We start from the raw sequence: 23,389 nt of genomic DNA on the forward strand, positions 1-23,389 counted from the left end.
TCCCTGGTAATTCCAAGGTTGTTGGAGCTGGGCCAGGTTTTGGTACTTCTGAAACAAGGAGGTGCCTGCAGTACAGCCTACTTGAGGGACAGAACCCCTACCTTCCTGGAGATCTTTAGGGGTTGGTGCTCTGAGGCATCACGACCAAAGGAGTCTTTGTTGACCATTCAAAAGGGTTATCATTGTGGGCAGTCAGACTATGCCATGAAAGTGTGCCATGATGAAGTGACACCTGAGATAATTGCACTCCATCCAAGAGGGTAAGAACTCAAACCTGCTAATGAGGGAGGCCATGTGACCCTTCCTGGTTCCCTCAAGATAGGACTAGGTAGAGGGGATAATGCATTCTGGCTGTGGCCAATGCTCCTGCACTGAGACTTCCTCCCACCCTAAACCCTCAAATGTGACTGAATGGTCCAAATTTCCTGCATACCTGAGGAAGGGCATACTTGCCCAACTGTTTCTGTTATCTTACAAATAGCCAACCAATTGAGGTGTCACAGGGTGGGGATAGCAGAACAACTTTCGTGGCCCATAATCCTGGGTTGTGATTGGAAACGCCTCCCCTTGTTCCTGAATAGAAACTCTGTGCCTCTGTTCCCAGTGAACTCTCAAGGGCTGAGTCTGACTTGGGCCTAGGCTGGAGATGCCTCCACAGTTTGGGAAAGAACCCACCCCAAGAAGAGGATCCCTTGGAAGAGGCCTCCTGAAAGACTCCCTATCAACGTCTGCCCTCAAGTGAGACTGAGACTCTTCCCACCCTGGACTACCATCCTCTAGATTAATACAGTGTGTAGCCCAGTCGGTCCCAGAATATTAGAGAGACAAGGTTGGTGAGATAATATCTTTTATTGGACCAACTTCTGTTGGTGAGAGAGACTAGCTTTTGAGCCACACAGAGCTTGTCTTCAGGTCTGGGGAAAGGTATTCACCTTGCATTTTGCTGTGATACTGGGGATGCTGAGAATACCTTTCCCCAGATCTGAAGACAAGCTCTGTGTGGCTCAAAAGCTTATCTCTCTCACCAATAGAAGTTGGTCCAATAGAAGATATTACCTCATCCACCTTGATCCTATAGATGATACCTTTGATCTTATTACTGCTCAGCACGAGGATCAGACCCTCAGAGTTTCAGCCAGGTAGCCATGATCAATGGGGAAACCACCTTGGGGAAACTCCCCCCCAATGACTTCCCCATTTTGAGTTATGCAACAAAAATTCTATACTGGGTGGAGAAACAACCTCACACAGAAGAGCCAGATTCCCAAACTGACTCAGAGAGAACTGTTGAGACTAGCACCCTAGGTCCCAATGTCTGGACATTTGGGTAAGGCAAAGACACTTGAAAGACTACTGGCCCAATTTTTTTTTGGCTGGGTATATTTTGGGAAGTGGGAGACAAGTCTGCTCTTATGGGCTACCTTCTGGCAGTCCAGACAGGAATGAGGCTGGGGTCCCTTAATTCTCCCTCCCCCTCTTAACAACCCTGTCAGAAACAGTGCAGATTGACATTGTAGGCCTCCTAGAGAAATGCTCCAGCCACAAACTTACCCAGAGACCATTCCCTTGTGGAACACATTTGCTTGTACCCTCATGCAGAAGCTACTGCAGATCTTTTCCAGTGTAGGCATCCCCTCAGAAATGATCACTGATCAGGGGACAAACTTTATATGCCAAGTGCTTCAACAGATCTGGTTCCCCTTAGAGGTATGGTCACTCTGGACCTCGGTCGATCATCCTCAGACCAATGGCCTAGCTGAACAGTTTAATAAACCCCTTAAGTCTATGCTGAGAGGTTTTTTGTTTTTTGTTGGGATACAAGCCAGAAACTGGGATCAGTTGCTGCTATACCATTCATGTGAAGTATAAGAGGTACTGCCGCTGTCTACTGGTTTCTCCCCTTTCAAACTTTTCTATGGAAGACAACCCAAGGGTATTTAAGATCTAGTCAAGGAGTCATGAGGAAACCCAATCTACCTGCTCATCAACTGTCCTCCATTATGTTCTGCAAATGAGGGAGATGGAGTGCCTCAGTCACTTTGAGTGGGCCAAACTAATCTGCTTGATTGAGGTTTACTACCCAGACTGTTAGATCTGCTTTGCTCATCTTCATGTGAATCTGCTAAAGCCCTGGAGGGCCCAGGAAAACCTCTTCTTCCATCCATTCAGAAGAAGGAGATGAGGATTTTGGACCTCAGCTCCCAGAACCTGTTGAGATAGTGGTTAAAGAGCTCCCCCTTGAGTTTGAGTTGTCTACTGGCCAGACAGGGCAATTAGAGACTCTGGTGTGGGTGTAGCAGGATGTATCTTCCCCATTTCCTGGACAAACCTATAGTAATCCATCGGATTCGTATACAACCTGGCACCCAGTCCAGTCAAAAGTTCTATCCAATCTCAAAGGGATTTAAGACCCAGTTAATACAGGAAGTCCAGGAGACATTAAAGTTAGTTGTGGCTGAGGAACTGAGAAATCCCTGGTGTAGTATGGTGTCCCATGTTGTATAAGGATAAGGACCTATGCGATTCTGAATTGACTTCTGCCAAATCACTGTGAACTCTGACTTTGATGCAGGTCCAATGCCCTAAGCTAATGACCTGCTCAATTGGCTTAGCCAAACCCAATACATCTCTTTGTTAGACTTAACTAAAGGCTATTGTCAGATCCTGCTCTCCCCTGATTCCCATGCCAAGACAGCCTTCTCAACACCTATAGGCCTTTTTCAGTTTAATATGTCCTTTCAAAGACTAATGGACCAAGTGCTGCAGCCACATCAATCCTATGTGGCAGACCACCTGGATGACATGGTGGTCTACAGTCTGGATTGGCTGACCCATCTCAGGGACTTAGCCACAGTCCTTCAGTCCCTATGGGATGCCAGTGTAACTGCAACCCTAAAGGAATGCACATTAGGGAAGCAGGAGACCACATATTTATGGTATCTGGTAGGAAATGGTAAAGGGTATGATAGGAGACTTGTACCCAGGTTTGCCTCTCTAGCAGCTCCCCTTATGGATCTCATTTTAAAACAAAACAGGACCTCTGCAGGTCACTTGGTCTCCCCAGTGTGATGGGGGTGGGGGGAGAGGTGTTCCAAGAAATTAAATGGTTTCTCTGTAACAAACCTGTACCATGTAGCCCTGAATTCTGTCAAGAATTTATTTCACACACCGAGACTTCACTCTGAGTCCAGGGAGTGGCAAAAGTTCCATGGTCAGGAACATCCTATTCTGTAGACAAGTGAGAAACTCCTGGGCTATGAAACCCATTACTCCTTTTCAAGGACTGAATATCTACCAATACAGTGGGTGGCAAAAGCCCTGCACTATTATTTGTTTGGGACTTCCCTTCGTCTTGTCACTGACCACACAGCGCTCTGTTGGTTCCAGATGATAAATTCAAATGCTTTGGTTACCTGTTGGTACCTCTCCTTACAGCCCTTTTGTTCTTGTATAGAGCCTCCCAGCAAAAATCACCAGAATATGGATTTTCTGTCCAGGAAAGATGAAGATGGTGAGTCAAGCAGTTGGTGACCCGACATGCCCACTCAAATTAAAAGCAATGGAGTGAGGGAGCTGCCTACAGGAGACCTGAAGCTTGAGGAGACCTGCTAAACCAGAGACACATGGCAGGGGTAGGGAACCTCAAGCAGCTGGTTCCTCATATGAGAGCTGAAGCAGTTCTTGGGGTGCAGGTTGACTAGGTGAATTCTGTAAGGGGGTAAGCTCTGAGCAGGGTGTCATCCTAAGAACTGACAAAAGGACTCTGTGAAGGAACCCCTTAGTTCACTCAGACTCTGAGGTAGGACCCAAGCCCTGGGACAGATTTTTTTGAGCCTTTGAGATTTTCTTTTGAGTTTATTTTTCTGAATAAATCCAGACCCCAATAAGGGTGGTGATTGGATAAGCAAGCATGTAGAGTCTGGATAAAAAGTTCTGGGAGAGGGAGAATAGAGTGCACAGCCCCGCTGGTCACAAGGGAGTGCATAGAATCATAGAACTGGAAGGGACCTTGAGAGGTCATCTAGTCAGCCCCCTGCATGCAAGGCAGGACTAAGTATTATCTAGACCATTCCTGACAGGTGTTTGTCTAACCTACTCTTAAAAATCTCTAATTATGGAGATTCCACAATCTCCTTAGACAATTTATTCTAGTGCTTAACCACCCTGACAGTTAGGAAGTTTTTTTCCTAATGTCCAACCTAAACTGCACTTGCTGCAACTTAAGCCCATTGGTTCTTGTCCTATCCTTGGAGGTTAAGAAGAACAATTTTTCTCCCTCTTCCTTGAAACAACCTTTTATGTATTTGAAAAGTGTTATCATGTCCCCCCCCAGTCTTCTCTTTTTTAGACTAAACAAACCTTTTTTTTTTTTTTTCAATCTTCCCTCATAGGTCATATTTTCTAGACCTCTAATAATTTTTGTTGCTCTTCTCTGGACTTTCTCTAGTTTGTCCACATCTTTCCTGAAATGTGGTGCCCAGAACTGAACACATTACTCCAGCTGAGGCCTAATCAGCGAAGTAGAGCAAAGAATTATTTCTTGTGTCTTGTTTACAACAGTCCTGCTAATACATCCCAGAATGATGATCGCTGCGCTTTTTTCTTTTTTTTTCATGCAACAGTGTTACACTGACTTATATTTAGCTTGTGGTCCACTATGACCTCAGGATCCCTTTCTGCCGTACTCCTTCCTAGGCAGTCATTTCCCACTTTGTATGTGTGCAACTGATTGTTCCTTACTAAATGGAATACTTTGCATTTGTCCTTACTGAATTTCATCCAATTTACTTCAGACCATTTCTCCAGTTTGTCCAGATCATTTTGAATTTTAATCCTATCCTCCAAAGCACCTGCAACCCTGCCCATCTTGGTACCATCTGCAAACTATAAGTGTACACTCTATGCCATTATCTAACTCATTGATGAAGATATTGAACAGAACCAGACCCAGAACTGATCCTTATGGGACCCCACTAGTTATGCCCTTCCAGCATGACTGAGAACCACTGATAACTACTTTATGGGAATGGTTTTCCAACCAGTTACTCACCCACCTTATAGTAGCAAAATCTAGGTTGCATTTCCCTAGATTGTTTATGAGAAGGTCATGTGAGACTGTATCAAAAGTTTTACTACAATCAAGATATACACATCTACCGCTTCCCCCCTATCCACAATGTTTGTTACGCTTTCAAAGAAAGCTATCAGGTTGGTTTGACATGATTTGTTCTCGACAAATCCATGCTGACTGTTACTTATCTCCTAATTATGTTCTAGATGTTTGCAAATAGATTGCTTAATTTAGTTGCTCCATTATCTTTCTGGGTACAGAAGTTAAGCTGACTGGTCTGTAGTTCCCTGGGTTGTCCTTATTTCCCTCTTGATAGATTGGCACTATATTTTCCCTTTTCCAGTCGTCTGGAATCTCTCCCATCTTCCATGACTTTTCAAAGATAACAACTAATGGCTCATATCTCCTCAGTCAGCTCCTTGAGTATTCTAGAATGCATTTCATCAGACCCTAGTGACTTGAAGACATCTAATTTGTCCAAGTAATTTTTAACTTGTTCTTTCCCTATTTTAGTCTCTTCTGATTCTACCTCATTTTCACTAGCATTCACTGTGTCACTAGCAGTCACTGTTAGACATTCAATCACCGCCAACCTTCTTGCTGAAAACTGAAACAAATAAGTCATTAAGCACCTATGACATTTCCACGCTTTCTGTTATTCCCCCTCCCCTCCTCATTGAGTAATGGGGCTACCCTGTCCTTGGTCTTCCTCGTGCTTCTAATGCATTTGTAGAATGTTTTCTTGTTACCCTTTATGTCTCTAGCTAGTTTGATCTCATTTTGTGCCTTGGCCTCTCTAATTTTGTCCCTACAGACTTGATTTGTTTATAGTCATCCTTTGTAATTTGACCTAGCTTCCACTTCTTGTAGGACACTTTTGATTTTTAGATCATTGAAGATCTCTGGTTAAGCCAGAGTGGTCTCTTGCCATACTTCCTATCTTTCTTACCCAGTGGGGTAATTTGCTCTTGTGCCCTAAATAATGTCTCTTTGAAAAACTGACAACTGTCTTCAACTGTTTTTCCCCTTAGGCTTGCTTCCCGTGGGATCTTACCTACCAACTCCCTGAGTTGGCTAATGTCTGCCTTCTTGAAATCCACTGTCTTTATTTTGCTGTTCTCCCTCCAACCATTCCTTAGAATCATGAACTCTACCATTTTATGATCACTTTCACCCAAGTTGCCTTCCACTTTCAAATTCTCAACTAGTTCCTCACTATTTGTCAAAATCAAATCTAGAACAGTCTCTCCTCTGATAGCTGTCTTCACCTTCTGAAATAAACAATAGTCTCCAATACATTCCAAGAACTTGTTGGATAATCTGTGCCCAGCTTATGTTTTCCCAACAGATGTCTGAGTAGCTGAAGTCCCCCATCATCACCAAGTCCTGTGCTTTGGATGACTTTTAGTTGTTGTGTGTGGTGTGTATGTGTGGTGTGTGTGTGTGTGTGTGTTTTTTTTTTTTTTAAAAGCCTCTTCCACTTCTTCTTCCTGGTTAGGTGGTCTGTAGTAGACCCTATCATGACATCACCCTTGTTTTTTTTACCCCTTTTATCCTTACCCAGAGACTTTCAACAAAGCTATCTCCTATTTCCATCTCAAGCTGTACTCTTCTATACCAATATTTCAGTAATGCGTATTATCCCACCATGTCATAGTTGTTTGTTTACTAGTATTTTGAGTTCTTCCTGCTTGTATTAGTATACAGACATCTAAGATACTGATTTGATTTTCCCCACCCCAGTTCTGTCTTGTCTCTCCTTTATCCCTGCTATAACAGCCCAGGCTGCCTCCCACCCCCAAATTCTGACCTTTCTCCCAAGTCTCCCTGTTCTTGACTTACCTGTGGGCTTTGGTCACCTGCCCCCTTCTAACTTAGTTTAAAGCCCTCCTCACTAGGTTAGCCAGTCTGTATCCAAATATGCTCTTCCCCTCCTCGATAGGTGGACCCCATCTCTGCTTAGCAGACTTATTCCTGGAACAGCATCTGATGGTCAAGGAAGCCAAAGTCCTCTTGGCAACATCATCTTCGCAGCCAGGCATTCACCTCCAGGATGCACCTGTCTCTGCCTGGGCCCCTACCCTTGACCGGGAGGATCGAAGAGAGCACCACCTGCGCTCACAACTCCTTCACCTGTACTCCTAGAGTCTTGTAGTCACTTCTGATCTGCTGACGGTCATACTTGCAGTACCATTAGTGCTCACATGAATGAGTACATGGGATAGTACTCAGAGGGCCAGATGATCCTTGACAATCCCTCCGTAATGTCTCATATAAAGGTCCCTGGCAGGCAGCATACCTCCCAGGATGCCATGTCCCCCTCAAAAGAGTCACCAACCACCAATACCCCTCATTTCCTCCTAGGAGTAGTGGCTGTGATCCTCCCAGCCTTGGGGGTACATGACTTCTCCTCCTCCGCCTCCACCTTTGGGGGTGATTCCTCGTTGCCAGGGCAGCATATTGATTTTCCATCACCATGGTGGGTGGGTGGGTTGGGAGTAGGAGTGGAGCATTGCTTGCTGACAGAAGTAACAAGTAGCCAGTGTCCTCCCTGTGACAGAGCCATATCCTCCTCCCCCAGCGGTGTAACAGCAGTCCTCTGTAGTTGGATAGCTTCCTCAGCCTTGGATGCTTCCATATGAATACACTCAAGGAATTCCTCGTGGGCACAGATGCTCCTCAGCCTAGCTACCTCCTCCTGTAGCTCTCCCACCTGCTCCTGAGAGGTTCCACCAGCAGGCACAATTCACACTGGATGATGTCTTCCTCCCCGCCCCGGCTTTCTCTGAGTGGGAAATGCAGGCTACAGTCTCTGCAAGTCCACACCAGGATCTGTGTAGAGGCATCCATGGTTAAGCTGTCTGTCTGACTACAGGTGGAGGAGATAGGAGCAGCATTTGCACTGGCGATATGACCTGTTTGCGGTCCCCTGTTCACTAGCTCCCTTTGGTTGCTTAGCCTCTGACTTTTAAGGCCTTCTCTCCTAGGTCAGCCCTACCCCGCCCATTAATCATACAGGGGGAGGGTGATCAGAAGGCTGATTTGAGGTTGATCAAAGATGATCAATTTGCAGACATAACTAATTACTTATTTTTCTTTGATGAAAGCTGCTTTCTTATTCGATACGATGAAACTTTTCTGCAGTGAATTACAGTCCTTACATTTAAGACAATTATAGGTGATGTATTACCCTAAATAGGAAGTAAGGCTGAATAATGCAAAGATAGGACAAGCACATTGTAGCTGCGTACAAAAAATATACTATAGTTGGACAACTTATGGAATTTAATAGTGGAGCAAGCAGTGAATTATTGGTTCTGAAAGAGCAAAATATTATTTTTATGAGCGTCTGTCTATAACAATTCTGCTTGATACCCATAAAGCTACATAATTCCTGCTGAGAGTAGACACTGTAGTATTTTTAAAGTCTGAGGGTCCTTCAAGTTGACTGAAAAATCTTATTGAGAGCCATTCCAAGTTGTAAGCAATTGATCGTACCACAGAGGTTTAAAATTAATGGACTCCCTCGTAGGCCAAGTGGATTATTGACTACTCTTATTGCTGCAATATGCTTGCTTATGAAGTGCTTTGCTTTAGGGCACAACAAGACTACAGATACATGTGCAAGTGTGCATATCAGAGTATGAATTAAATGATTAGTACAATATGGTATATGTCTGAGGGTACATCAAAATATGATGTAAACAGTGCCAGAAATTTGGGGAATAATACTTGCAGCATGTATTTTAAAAAGCATTTGTCTGACAGTTGGAAACCTGGGAACCCTAACAAGTAAGAAATCCTCACATTTTTTTAACTAGAAATGTCTTGCAAATTATCTTCACAGTCGTTGTTCACATTTGGCCAGGCCTTACCCAGACAAAATGCCCCTTAAAGTCCCAGGGAGTTGTGCCCAAATACGGCAATTTAAAGACATAGTGATTTGGCTTTGTGAATCCAATTATTCCAGGGGCCTCAGGGAAAAACTGAGTGTGTACTGAAGTAAATTTGCAGTTCAAACTAAGCACTTCCAGATTGAGGGCTAAATTCTCTCTTTGGATTAGAGGATGAGCATACAAATCTCATCAGTCAATGGGAGCTGTGCAAGAGTGTGGGGGGGAGTAAAATTCATTCCATATAGAACATCGTTTTGACATTTTATCTGGATGCTGATTGGCTTAAAAAAATTAAGTATTGAGATGAGATTAGAATAAACAATAAGGGTGGAATCAACTGGGGTGCAGAAAGCCAAGGTAGGGGCCTAAAGTGCGCCCCTCTGGACTCCCTGGGTATCATGAAGGTCTCTCTACTAGCCTTGTGTAGGTAGTATTTGGGATGCACCTAGGTGAGGCTTGGACCCATCGTTCTATAGCTCCAGTGAAATTAATGTCTTGTACAGGTGGTGGGGAGGAACTGTAGCTGTCGTTCTAGCTTTGTAGTTTTCAACAATTGTTTGTTGTAAATGTGCTTTGTGGTGGAGGAAGTTGGAAAAACAACCCAAATTTTAATAATAAACAATAGCCAACTTTTAACAGGCAGGATTTCATCAAAGTGTTGGTTTGGTTTTTCAAACTAACTTGCAAGAAATTTTTTGATATTTTTACTGTTTTTCAAACAGCTCTAGGAAACATCTGTCAAATTTTAGAGTGCTTTGTCCTTGGAAGAACGTCAGAGCCTGGAAGAAGCCTACACGGTTCTAAATTAACTATTGTAAGAATTTATTTTAACACTGGGAGTTGAATATATGGGCTTAGATCCTGTGAAGGGCTGAGTATCTCCTGCCATGTTGTCATTTGAAAGCAGGACCATTTTTGAGTGAAAATCAGCACCCTCTACTCAAGATAGGTCCTAATTTCAAATAGACAGGATGTCTGTGAAATTAGGGCCATTTTCATGAATGTAAGGGAAGCAGGAAAACCTCTAAAATGAATTATAAAGAAATTTTCTTCTGCAAAATAAAAGATCCTGCTAAGATGGGTTTCATGGCCATTCATTCTCTGACAATATAGCAAAAAAGTACGTAAACTTGTAAAATATTATTTTACATATCTTCATTTTCCATAGCCATCAAACAGTACATTAATTTGTTTACTCCTATAAATATTTATATATGCTTAGGCTCACACATGGCTTTTGTCATATTTGACCTTTTCTAGTTTAATACATCTGTTTGCCAAATTATCTCTCTCTGTCAACAAAGGTTATACACTAAATGGAAAGACATTAGGGTTAACTGTACTTAGATAAATGGTTTAAGAGGAAATGCTTAGCATTTAAATTACATTCTTTATACATAACTACAGAAGTATTCTTCTGGAACTGTACAGTCTTATTAAACAAAGGCTGATTACAAGGATCTAAACTGGGATGAAGGGACCATTAAATTATTTTCCCAAAAACTACACTTTTTAGGACTTTATTTTAAAGAGAATTCTCATTGTGCCAGAACAAATTAGAGGACTGGGCCAAAAGAAATCTGATGAGGTTCAACAAGGACAAGTGCAGAGTCCTGCACTTAGGACGGAAGAATCCTATGCACCGCTACAGACTAGGGACCGAATGGATCGGCAGCAGTTCTGCAGAAAAGGACCTAGGGGTTACAGTGGACGAGAAGCTGGATATGAGTCAACAGTGTGTCCTTGTTGCCAAGAAGGCCAATGGCATTTTGGGATGTATATGTAGGGGCATTGCCAGCAGATCAAGGGATGTGATCGTTCCCCTCTATTTGACATTGGTGAGGCCTCAACTGGAGTACTGTGTCCAGTTTTGGGCCCCACACTACAAGAAGGATGTGGAAAAATTGGAAAAGGTCCAGCGGAGGGCAACAAAAATGATTAGGGGACTGGAACACATGACTTACGAGGAGAGGCTGAGGGAACTGGGATTGTTTAGTCTGCAGAAGAGAAGAATGAGGGGGGATTTGATAGCTGCTTTCCACTACCTGAAAGGGGATTCCAAAGAGGATGGATCTAGACTGGTCTCAGTGGTAGCTGATGAAAGAAGAAGGAGTAATGGTCTCAAGCTGCAGTAGGGGAGGTTTAGGTTGGATATTAGGCAAAACTTTTTCACTAGGAGGGTGGTGAAACACTGGAATGCGTTACCTAGGGAGGTGGTGGAATCTCCTTCCTTAGATATTTTTAAGGTCAGGCTTGACAAAGCCCTGGCTGGGATGATTTAGTTGGGGATTGGTCCTGCTTTGAGCAGGGGTTGGACTAGATGACCTCCTGAGGTCCCTTCCAACCCTGATATTCTATGAACAGAAATAAGTACACTCTAGCTCTTTTGCAACTTTGTTTGTAAGAAAAATAAGTGATTAAAGTAATTGGAAGCCAGTAATGTAAAGGGGAGTAATAGTGTGTCTGGAGCAGCACCCCTTTGGGGGACCTTCCAAATACCCCTTTGTGGCCAAAGGCCTTCCCAGGGTGGGGGAATATGTCTCTCTGTCTTCGGTGCTCACTGAGGTGGGAGGGAGCCAGCCAGCTAATTGTCCCGTCAGTTTTACCCCTTTTCTGGATTCAGCTTCAAATGTTCCACAAAGAAAACCCAGCTGTAATTCAACACTTGTCTGTCCCTAGTCTTCTGGGAGTGGGATTGAGGGGGGCATCCTTGCCCTGTTGTTCAGGCTAGGTTCGCAGTCTCTGATTTGAGGGTGGCTAGCTCCTTGGGGTATCTCAGTTCTTCCCCAATGCCTGCTTCAGCTGGCAGGCCTGTCTCTACAAGTGAAGCTCCCTCAGACAGAGCTTCTTCCTGGCCGGTCAGCTCTGAGCCAGCCTTTCTCCCTTATTTTTCCTTCCGGGCTTGGCATTGGCTGCAGGTATAGCAGGGAGGGGCTAGCTAGGCCCAAAGGCTCTCCTTTACCCCTTCTTTGCTGGTGTGGGGCCTCTCTGACCCACCACAAGGAGAAAATTAATGACTGAGCTAAGCAATGGAAGGGGGATCATATCGGACAGTTCACTTAACATGAACCTCCCAACACATGTCTTCACTTTAATACCCTATAAAGGGCAAAGAAATCCTTTTCAGGGAACACCTGGGAAAGGAAATGACCACAGTCCACCCAGTAACTTGGTGGCAGTGCTGCGTGGTGCCATAGGTAAGACAAAGGCACAGGTGCAATGCCAGGTTTTTCTCTCCTCACACTGAAGTGCAGATGTCACTCATTGTTTGGTGTGTTTTATGTGTCCTCCTGTGAGCCCTAGCCATGCGAGTCTGTTACAGGCCCAGCTTGAGAGCTTGACTCTTTAGCTCAAGTGTGCTGTTAACTCCTGAGGGCTTGTGTTCCAGTACTCAGTGTGGCTGCCAAGATATCAGCAGTTAGAGGCCTTCTGAGGAGATTAATACTTGATTTCCAGGAAAAGGTGACAACTCCTCTGTGTTTATATGTCAGGGGCTAGCTTCTGGATTATGATACAACGTTGATACCAGCATAATCTGCTGTCTTTGGGAGAGGAAACATTGCAGCTCTCCAGATTTCAGAAGTGACTGTTCATTCAGTCCCCCAATAGTTTGGTATATGATCTGGAGCAGGACACAGAACGGTTCATCTTCACAACATTGGGTCAAATGCACACCAGGTAAGGAGTGACCAAAAATAATTGTTGTACAGTGCTTAGCATAATGGGATCTCAAACCCTGATTGTTTACCCTATTGTTATCCAATACAAAAATAGGTTGTTACTCCCGGATGGCTGGACCACAGCCCTAACCAACCAGCTCACAGCTACCTTTAGACACAGGCCCTCCCTCTCAGTCATAGTTGCAAGTGTTGTGCAGCTGCATGTCTCAACTTACTGCTGCTTGGGACCAACTATAATTGTCCATAAATGTAAATTTATGGCACTTATGCAAATTATTTGCAAATAAGAAAATTAGTTCATCACATAGTCTGCATAAAATAGCTGCTCAAAACTCAGTAGCTACAGTTTTAAAGAAACTACATATAGCCTCATATCTGCTCTGTGTGTGTAAAAACACATATTTACACCTCTAAGTAGTGCAAAAAATCTTGTAATACCCTACTTAATATCTGCTAGTTGGGTTATAACTTTGGGGTCCTGATTCTCCTCTCACTCACTCTTCTGTACATCAAAGTTTTGTATGTAATTTCCAAGGGTTTTATAAAACAAACAATCTGAAAAAACAAGAAATTCCATCACGTGGAACTATATTGTTCCCTAAATGGTCATAACCAAGATCCACACCTCAGACCTCTGTCACTGGAGTTAATGGAGTAACTGACTGAAACGGAAGGCTGTTCTCCTCTATATGCACCAGCCACTAGTGGGGGATGAGGCACACACTTTGCCAGTGGGTTTCACAATTATTTGCTAGGCACCAAAGGAATTTTGAGGTTGAGACTCAAAAATCCTGGGTTCTCTTCAAGGTTCTGGAAGGAAGTCTAAAATCTAGTAGCTATAGACCTTTCCTTCTCCATACACCCTGCCTGCCCCTGCTCTAGCATTTAGTCCTGTAGCCTGTATCTGTCTCCTGTGCCTATCACTCACATAGCTTATCCCTGCTCCTCAGCCCTCTGCTTTCTAGTCAGCCAGCTTTAGCCTTCTCCTGGGCATTCGCAGCATGAGCACTGAGAACACAGGATAGATAGTCTCCGTCCTCAGTACCAGTGCCTGGCGCCACAGTGGATGCTGACTGTAGAAGAAGCCATCACAGGCAAAGTCCCGATTAGCTGTGTAGCCCAGTTTGGATAGACTCTTCACAGGGAGGGGAAAAGGCATGTCCCTGATACTGTGGCAACATCCCTACTTGAAAGGATAGAGGGATGACAGCTTCTTAATGAAACATCTGTAAGAATTTAACAAGGGCAAAATGTTTTTCCTAACTTCAGCAAAAACTGTTTAGACATTTCTCAGAAAGAGATGTTTCAGAAAATGTCAATCTGAGGTAGACAAGTCAGCTTGGGACATTTCAGTCCAGACAGTTGAAGTTTAGTGAAGTTTTAAGCAGCTGAAAACTGTCTTATAATGGAGAGTGTTTGGAAACCTTAACTATAGACATTGCTACCAGCTCTGGATAAATAATGTGATGCTGCCTTCAGGATGTCTTTATAAACTGTGGCAATATTTAGTCAAAAAGACAGTATGCAAATTCTACACAGAAATATGTCTGAACAAATACAGCAAAAATAAAGTGTGAAGTGTTTTCCATGTACTGGTCTGTTTTCTTACAAAACTATTACCTTTCCATAATTTCATATTCATGATAATGCTTTTGCTCTGAACAGAGCAGAAAGGAGTATGCAAACCAGGTCATTGATTCCAGAAAGAGCATTTCTCTCACTTGTAGATATCAATTTTTCAGTGTGCTATCCAAGGGTGATGCGTCCTAGCTGTGTGTGGAGACAGGGCATAGGAGTGGGGTTCAGGAGGTCTGGGTTCCAACCCTAACTCTGACACTGAGTCATTGAGTGACCTTGAGTAAGTCATTAAGGTAAAGTGACCTTTAAGGGGATAGTGTTAACTTAAATATAATCCCTTCTGTCTGTAAATGTTTTAGCTGCCTTTGTTACAGGTAAGACTTATGATGATTGTAGCTGGAAAAAAAAAATTGCAGAGGGAAATTTTTTTCCCCCCTGTAGTTTGTGTTTTTGCTTTGTGCGTTTGACAGCACTGTGCTGATAGGAAAAGTGATTATCTGCCTTGTGTGGTTGGTCAATTTCCCCTTTCTTTGTGTGGGTCTTTCACACAGCCACAGGGAGGGGAGAAACATTCTTTAAAATGTGAGTGTAAAAATGCACATGCATGCACACACACAAAGTAACAGGGGAACTTAGGGGCAGGTTTAGTGCCTGAAATTGCTTAATTTTTTTTTTTTTATTTAACCAAATTTTGAATTGATGACGTCCCTTTAATTCTGATTTTTTTGATTGCCCAATTTGAGATACTTTAGGCATCAAAAATTGAAGCACTCAAAATTAAAGCCACTTTTGAAAATGTGTAACTTAGTGTTTTCAGAATGTAGCACTTCTAGTGTAGACTGGCCCTTGATTTGCATTGCTCCTAACTTGAGCCGCATCCACACACACGACCCCTTAACCTAAGCGGCAGTGCTCTTAGCAGGAGTTGGGTGGCCCACGGTGCGGGGAGAGTGTGTTTGTGTTGTGTGAGGGGAAATAGCACAACTCATCATCTGTTAACATGACCACTCTGTGCAGCTGGAGTGTTTCACTGTATAGCCACTCTCACTGAGTTAGGTTAACTCAAGTGTAGAGAACTTGTGCTAACTCTGCAGTGAAGTGTGCCCACAGCAGTGATTAAAGCCAAGTCTGAAGAAGAGGAAAAGTCACCATAACAAGGTTTACTGCCAGACTCTTCCTCTCCTCTCGTGATGGATTTTGAAATTCCACTTTATGTCCTACTTTTCTGATAGTCTGGAGGTATGATACATGGCTTCACTATCATCCAGCTCTTCAAAGGCGTATCTGTCCCATTATCAGGGGAAAAACCCCAACCCAAACCATATGACAACATACTGACTTTTGCTAGTGGGATTTAAGGGCATGGTGCCCTTTGCAAAGGGCAAGTTCTTATTGTTTCTCTGAATGCAAAACTGTCAGGGACTGCAGGAAGTCACGCAACAGTGACAAATTTCAAATGACGTTATTTAAACAACGAATAACATTGAGCTGTACCATATGTTCACAGGGCCCAGTCCTGCTCCAGTAGTACTTCAGAGGAGACACACTAGGCCTACAATGCTGTAAATATCAAAAGCAGACTTTTTCATGTAGCATGCTAAATAGCAGGGCTTCAAAAGCTCACTTGTGGAACCCACAGAAGGTTTCAGTTCCTCCAAGCTGTATTCTTTCCCTTCTCCCTAGATGTACTATGTTAAAAGAATATTCTGGCATGACACTAGAAAAATATCCCCAAACCCTGCAATACCATTATTGACAGCTAGTGTGCTTGGGGCTCATAGTGTAAAGTATTACTGTGTATTTTATAAGAGCAAGGAATTTTACATTCGCTCCAGTGAAATTGGCTGTGTATCAGAACCAACACAGATGTTTACGCTAGAGCGAATCCTGCAAGACAAGAAGCATGTAGCTGCAACAGAGTACAGCTTATGGCCTGCAATAGTTCCAGTGACCCAGTGTGTATTCCTGCAGTTCATAAACTCCCTGGCTTACAACCCTCCCACTCCTCCAGTTTACCAACAACTTTCCCTATTCATTCAAGCTCAGCTGCTCAGTTCACCATGTACATCCATTCCATACAATGTTTCTGCTGCATTATGTGCTTTCTGGGGTCCCTCTGCTGCCCAAGATTTCATACAAACCAATTAACAGACACAATAGCTAATCTCCCTGCAAAGCACCAAGAATGCAGCAGTGTTCTGTGGAAAGCCCCTTACTTTCCCAATCCGTGAAAGTCAGTCATCACATGCACAGGCTTCTTGTACTACAACATGAGTCATCACTGGGAGTTTTCTATCATAAACATCAGAGCAGTGGAAATAAGGGGATTTTCCTCTCCTCCAGCACACTGTGTAGTAAAGTAATGGAAATATGTTACTCTTACAGGAACTATAGTATTTAACTTATTTGCTTAAATGAACCTGGAACCTGACTTAAGGGGGAGTCCTTGTTGATCTCAAGGAATCAGTTAATATGTAGCGTCTGAGGAGAAGGAAAGAGTGACTTCCTTGTCAAACGTTAACCACCCAGGTTGTGATCCTAGTTAAGCAGAACTGAATCTTATCTTATAAATACTGCAATGTCTAGAATTGCAGTAACTGAACTCTGAAAGAAGGTTCATAATCATTTGCAACAATAAACAGTTACCAGAAAGCAAAGAACCCAGGGGAAGGAATATATTTCTTCTCCAGTTGCACAAAAGCTTCAACATATGAGGTGCCAGACAAAAACTGCAATACGTTGGAGGTAAGGAACATAGAATGTGTCAACACTTTAGGGCAAACTAGAGAAGAAACATCTTTCATCAGAAATTGCATATTTGTCTGACTTGAAATGTTTTGCAGAGCTGGCACAATTTTTAAGAATTTCCTCTGGAAACCAGGCAGGATTCCGTCAGTATTCTGCCCGCCAGACAGATTTTCATAGGAAACTTGCTTGGTTTCCTGCCAGCTTGTCTGCCTCGTTCTTTGGCAGCCCACCTGGCAGGTTGCTGGGGAGCCTGGGTCACATCTCAATTCTGTCTTGTGGAGCATTTTGAAATTTTTTTGCGGGGGTTCCCAAACTGGAATGAAACCAAATTTTCAAATATCAGAATCTTCTGTGAAACAGAATTACTTTTCTCTGCACAGCTGTAGTAAACTGCACTGCAGGGATATTATAATTATCCCTAAACCAATCATCATAAACCGAGAAAATTTAGAATTAATTTCAGATTGGAAAGAAATCCAAATAGGTGAAACTATGGAAATGAACTCTAGGGCACCTGAGCAACCTTAACTCTGCCCTGTGGTGACACCATTCAGCTGGCTGAAAATTGGAATTTTCTTCCCATGGGAAAATCTGAGGTTTGGTTTCATCTCAATTTGGGATGAAAAGGTAATCATTATTTCAAAATATTTTGTTTCAATCATATGAAAATATTTCATTATAATAAACATTGAAATGTTTCTACTATCATATAGCCTAGTGGGTAGAGTACTGGGCTGAAACTCTGGGTTCTGTTCCTGGCTCTGCCACTGGCCTGCTGACCTTGGGTAAGTCACTTTACCTCGCTGTGCCTCCATTTCCCCATATGTAAAATGGGGATAACATCCTGACTTCCTTTTGTAAATCACTGCTCTCTAAGGAGAAAAAGTGCTATATAAGAGCTAGCTATTGTTTTATTAATAATTATGAGTGACACTTTAGTGTGTGTGGCCCTAGATTAGTCTAAATTGATTCTAAAAGACACTCATAAAATTTACAAAAATCCCTCATGTTATAACAGAGTGGTTTGGGTGTCTTCAATTATCTCCATACCTTACCATGTGTGGATTTCTTTTAAGTTACGCCTTCGTTCTGAATTTCCTAGGTTTATAATACTTGTTTGGGAGATAATTACAACATCTGTGATGTAGTTTACCCTAAAATTACTGTTATGGACTCTCAACCTTAACTCTGTTTTTGTCTGGAAATATATATTTAGCAAAAGAGAAACAGAGAAATGCGTGTAAAAATACACACATCCTCAATCTTCAAATATGCATAAAAAGGCACATCCCAGAGGTTATATTTGAAATTCTGGTTTGTGTGTCGAACAGCTATCATTTTAATGACCATCCTGAATGTAGTACTTGACAACCCCAGGCATCCACAACCTCTGTTTATCCATATCTTCCTCCTCAGAAACATTCAATCCTTTTATCTTCAAACCTGAACAAATCCCAATTGGCACAAGCCTGTGCTATATATGGTAAATATTGTATCTGGAACTTATGGCAAAATCAGCGTAAACCATTTGATGCAAGTGTTACCCATTAATACCTCTAGAACAACTTCCCCTCTGACAATAGTCTACAAATAACTGAAGGGTGTTAAACTCCAAAGGTGGACAGTAGTGCGTTAGGATGTCGTATGCAGGACTGTCTGAGAGGAAGGAGGCAAATTTATAGGGACAATTTTGGCTGAAACCCTTCCCAATGCTGTGATGCATGAGGTTGTGTACGAGTCTTCCTGAGAAAGTGTGGTGAAGCAGAGAAACTGTCCACCAGGACAGAAGGGGTGAGAGAGCCTTTGGGCCAGTTAGCCCTGTCCTGTTGTACCTGCAGCCAATGCCAGGCCTGGAGGGGAGAGGAAAGGAGGGAGCCTGCCTCAGTTTGGGGCTGACTGGTGAAAAGGCAAGAGCTAGCTGATCGCTAGCCTGCCAGTCGAGGCAGCCACCAGGAAGTAAGCCCCATCTTCCTGGCCAAAAGAGACAGTATGTAAGGGAGAAAGAGAAATTGCTCATACAATAGAGGGCTCTGCTTCTCGTCAAAAATACTTTCTAGTGTAGCACGCTTTTTCTATAATAGCTGACAGGAGCACCCGGCCTAAGAGGAACCCAGGTGCCTGAAGCTTGGAGACCTTGTCGGGGTCTTGACCCTGCCAAATTTATGGCTGCCACATGTGGAGGAACCTGGGACTGCAGCAGGATGCCACCTAGGGTCCACTAGGGAGCACTACTAGAGACAAGTCACCACAGGAACTTGGACTTTTGGGGCCATGCCCCAAACTGAAAGGGCAATAGTTGGAAGTAGCCCGGGGCAGTGGACACAGACTCCCCTACTCAGGGGTTGACTTACACAGAGCCTTGGGCTGGGACCTGGTGGAGGGGAGGGCCTGGGTTCCCCTATGGCTCCTGCCTTAAAGACTGAGGAACCTTGACCACAGAAGCAGGAGGCAGGAACACTCCAACAACTAGTGATGTGAGGCTTTGATAACTTGACAAAACACTAGCTAATGCGCTGTGGGGAATAATCTTGCATTAGCAAGCATGTAGAGGAAAAGCACTTCTTGACTTTCTACCTCTTTCCTGCTGTGTGAAAACAGGGGGGTGGGGGGGGGATTAAAAAAGAGAGGTGAAGCAGGCAATATGAGAACATGTTCTTTCCTGATACTGCCATTAATTCCTAGTTCAGGAAGACAGCAAGTCTGCAAGAACAACCTTTCTAGTTCTATGTGACCCAGGGACCCCTTGGTGCCAACTGGCAGACATCTCCTAGTTCAGACATCTGCATAATAGTTCACTAAAGGGTGGCATGTGAGGTCTGTACCAAGAGCCATAGCCCATTGGTCATTATAATCACTGTGAAACGTATGTAGGGATAATACTTAAGTAGTTATGTATCTACATCTCTTGGTGACATGCCTTTATCTTGGAGAGGTTCCTTTCAGGCAGGAGGTAACTGACACGTATCTCCCTGTCTGGCCATCTGTGTCTGGTATATTACATGCCTAGATGCATATTGAGTTAGGTGCCAGTTGAGAGACTGTGAAATCTACAAGAGAGGAAATCTGCAGGAAGAAACAAACAGCAGGGGGATTTTCTGTTTAGGAATAAACGCACAGAATTGGTCTGGTATATCTTGGAGTGCAAAGGGACACACTGAATCCTTCACCCAGGAGGCAAACTGACTGCATCATGTCTGCATCATGTCTGCATTTCATGTCTGCATCATGAAAGGAGGGTCAAAGCTAGCTTGTCCGTAAAGCACTACACAGATTCTGAGTTATCAGTCCTTTATTGGACATGAGAATATCCTGTTAATTAAGTCTAGGTTGTAGAAAGCATGTTATGATTTTATCTTATATGTAACCATTTGCTATTACCAGCAGGAGAGTGGGCCAGGGGCTGGACGCTCCAGGGAGATGCTTGGAGGGCTTGTGGGCTGGGGTGTGCCAATTGCTAATCTGTAGAGTGACTGCAGGGCCAGCAAGGCCTAGAGGAGAGTGCTTGTGTTGCCTGTGACCGGTGGAGTTGGGGAACTGAACCATGGCAGGCACAGACAATAGTTCCTTATGCTAAGTGCAGGTAGTAGTGAGGAAGCATCACATGATGATATTGATGAAAAGCAGAAGTGTGTTCTCTTTCTTTCTCTCTTTTAAAGAAATCTCCAAGTTTCATATTAGATTCAAGGGTTGTGTAAAGATCCTGTCTGTTTTCTTACTTTAGGCAAAACACTTTGGATACCCCTAATTGTTACTTGAATTTCTCAGTAGTTATTCGGTAAATGACACTGCATTGTGCTCCATTAAAGCAAATTAAATCAGTGGAAATATGTACTCTGGAAAGTTGGCAAACAGATCTCCTGAGTTTTATTAATAATCTTTTGACAGATTTCTAATGTGTTATTTGTTGAGCAGTTCTTTATTGTAACAATCCACTGTCAGGCTGAGGCCTCATATCAGGCATAATTCTGGGGATCAAGGACTACATGTTGTTGCAAGAGAAATTACTCTTGAATGAATTTTTGCCACTGAGGATGGCTCAATCTCATCACTTCATATTATTTTCCTATTTCTTTTACTTCCTTTTCTATGGTAACCTGATTCTCATTTTCATCAGAATGGGTAAGGTGAAGAGCAGGGCACTCAGCTGAGAATCCTGGAAACTCAGATTACAAGATTTACAAAATACATCAAGCCTGAATCTACTTAGTGAAATCTACAGCAGTATGGCTGTAACCCCCGTCAGTGTGATCAGACACTTGGGAGTAAGAACTGGATGAAACTTTTTGTTGTTGTTGCAAAAGTTTTTGTCGTGAAACTCAATTATTTGGTAATTTGACAATCAACTTTCCCTCCCACTGAGTAAGCATAAAAATAGAACTGCTAACCTGTATTTAACTTTTCCAATTAACCACCTCACTTTGGTGTTATTTTTTTGTGATCTTATATGGCAATTTTGAAGCATGTGTTGCAAAACTTAGATGCATATTTGCTTGCCTGCTAATGGAAAACCCCTGAGAAATGGCAATGGGCAAAATGGTTGTTTTCCCCAAGTTTTTCTCCTGGAATGGACACAAACGGAAGAAGAAAAGGAATAGTTGTGGCACCTTAAAGACTAACCAATATATTTGAGCATAAGCTTTCGTGAGCTACAGCTCACTTCATCGGATACATACTGTGGAAAGTGTAGAAGATCTTATTATATACACACAAAGCATGAAAAAATACCTCCTCCCACTCCACTCTCCTGCTGGTAATAGCTTATCTAAAGTGATCACTCTCCTTACATTGTGTATGATAATCAAGGTGGGCCATTTCCAGCACAAATCCAGGGTTTAACAAGAACGTCTGGGGGGCGGGGGTGTAGGAAAAAACAAGGGGAAATAGGCTACCTTGCATAATGACTAAGCCACTCCCAGTCTCTATTCAAGCCTAAGTTAACTGTATCCAATTTGCAAATGAATTCCAATTCAGCAGTTTCTCGCTGGAGTCTGGATTTGAAGTTTTTTTGTTGTAAAATAGCGACTTTCGTGTCTGTAATCGCGTGACCAGAGAGATTGAAGTGTTCTCCGACTGGTTTATGAATGTTATAATTCTTGACATCTGATTTGTGTCCATTTACTCTTTTACGTAGAGACTGTCCAGTTTGACCAATGTACATGGCAGAGGGGCATTGCTGGCACATGATGACATATATCACATTGGTGGATGTGCAGGTGAACGAGCCTCTGATAGTGTGGCTGATGTTATTAGGCCCTGTGATGGTGTCCCCTGAATAGATATGTGGGCACAGTTGGCAACGGGCTTTGTTGCAAGGATAGGTTCCTGGGTTAGTGGTTCTGTTGTGTGGTATGTGGTTGCTGGTGAGTATTTGCTTCAGGTTGGGGGGCTGTCTGTAGGCAAGGACTGGCCTGTCTCCCAAGATTTGTGAGAGGATTGGGTCATCCTTCAGGATAGGTTGTAGATCCTTAATAATGCGTTGGAGGGGTTTTAGTTGGGGGCTGAAGGTGACGGCTAGTGGCGTTCTGTTATTTTCTTTGTTAGGCCTGTCCTGTAGTAGGTGACTTCTGGGAACTCTTCTGGCTCTATCAATCTGTTAAATCATAGCAGCACTGCTATGGGTACCCGCATGGCCCCACAGTATACCAACATTTTTATGGCTGATTTAGAACAACGCTTCCTCAGCTCTCGTCCCCTAACGCCCCTATTCTACTTGCGCTACATTGATGACATCTTCATCATCTGGTCCCATGGAAAAGAAGCCCTTGAGGAATTCCACCATGATTTCAACAATTTCCATCCCGCCATCAACCTCAGCCTGGTCCAGTCCACACAAGAGATCCACTTCCTGGACACTACAGTGCTAATAAACAATGGTCACATAAACACCACCCTATACCGGAAACCCACTGACCGCTATTCCTACCTACATGCCTCCAGCTTTCACCCTGACCACACCACACGATCCATTGTCTGCAGCCAAGCTCTGCGATACAACCACATTTGCTCCAACCCCTCAGACAGAGACAGACACCTACAAGATCTCTATCAAGCATTCTTACAACTACAATACCCACCTGCGGAAGTGAAGAAACAGATTGATAGAGCCAGAAGAGTTCCCAGAAGATAAGCTTTATCCACTTTAGATAAGCTATTACCAGCAGAAGAGTGGGGTGGGAGGAGGTATTTTTTCATGCTTTGTGTGTATATAATAAGATCTTCTACACTTTCCACAGTATGCATCCGATGAAGTACGCTGTTGCTCACAAAAGCTTATGCTCAAATAAATTGGTTAGTCTCTAAGGTGCCACAAGTACTCCTTTTCTTTTTGCGAATACAGACTAACACGGCTGTTACTCTGAAACGGAAGAAGGACTGTCATTTAAACAAAGCTAATGAGGCTTTGTCAGGGAATGAAA

At 43.2% G+C, this 23,389-nt stretch overlaps 1 long non-coding RNA gene across 1 annotated transcript in view; it reads left to right on the forward strand.

The window, feature by feature from the left end:
• The first annotated feature begins 16,881 nt into the window (after positions 1-16,881).
• The window catches only part of LOC311515560, a 49,668-nt gene continuing 43,160 nt past the window's right edge, over positions 16,882-23,389 (forward strand). The window contains exon 1 of the long non-coding RNA XR_014710178.1: positions 16,882-16,970. This is a non-coding gene — a long non-coding RNA (uncharacterized lncRNA). The remainder of the gene's footprint in view (positions 16,971-23,389) is intronic.

The sequence above is a fragment of the Lepidochelys olivacea genome (genome assembly GCF_965140295.1).
Source record: "Lepidochelys olivacea isolate rLepOli2 genome assembly, chromosome: 1".
Lineage (NCBI taxonomy): Eukaryota > Metazoa > Chordata > Testudines > Cheloniidae > Lepidochelys > Lepidochelys olivacea.